Here is a 722-nt window from a genome sequence, read left to right on the forward strand (position 1 = left end):
CTTCAAAACTTCTGCCTCCTTTCCGTGGAAAGAGCTCTGCCCCTTTGATGGATGGACGTTCTGAAGTGGAGTCTCCGTCATTCAAGGTTATACCAATGCACTTTATAGATTATCTAGTGGCTGACGTGGCAGAGATAAAAAAAAGGGAAGACAGACAGGAAGAGCCAGTTTGCTCACCGTTATCAATTCGCTCCAAAAGGAATGTCGAGCAGAAAATCCCAGGGAGGAGATGATTCCAAATGTCAGAATACGTCTGCTTTAAGATGGTAGGAGACTGTATTTATACAAGACGAGAGCTTGTGAAGACAAGGACACAGGACTCGTCATCACTGCATCACAGGAACATCATGACTTGGTGTCAGAATGCGAACAGTCACATTCGGCTCTAAATGCCAATTCTGTTGCAACTAATGAAGACGTCTCTCTAATCAAAGGCCTGGCGTCCCTTAGAGAAATGCACGCCGCCCGCCGCCTGTCCTGACAAGAGTTACAGGTGCTGGTCATAAAATTAGAATATCATGAAAAAGTAGATTGATTTCAGTAATTCCATTTAAAAAGTGAAACTTGTATATTATATTCATACATTACATTCAAACTCATATATTTCAAATGTTTATTTCGTTTAATTTTGATGATTACAAATGACAACAAATGAAAATCTCAAATTCATCATATCAGAAAATTAGAATATTACTGAAGACCAATAAAAACAAAGGATTTAT

The sequence above is a fragment of the Kryptolebias marmoratus genome, linkage group LG9 (assembly GCF_001649575.2).
Source record: "Kryptolebias marmoratus isolate JLee-2015 linkage group LG9, ASM164957v2, whole genome shotgun sequence".
In the NCBI taxonomy this organism is placed as follows: Eukaryota; Metazoa; Chordata; class Actinopteri; order Cyprinodontiformes; family Rivulidae; genus Kryptolebias; species Kryptolebias marmoratus.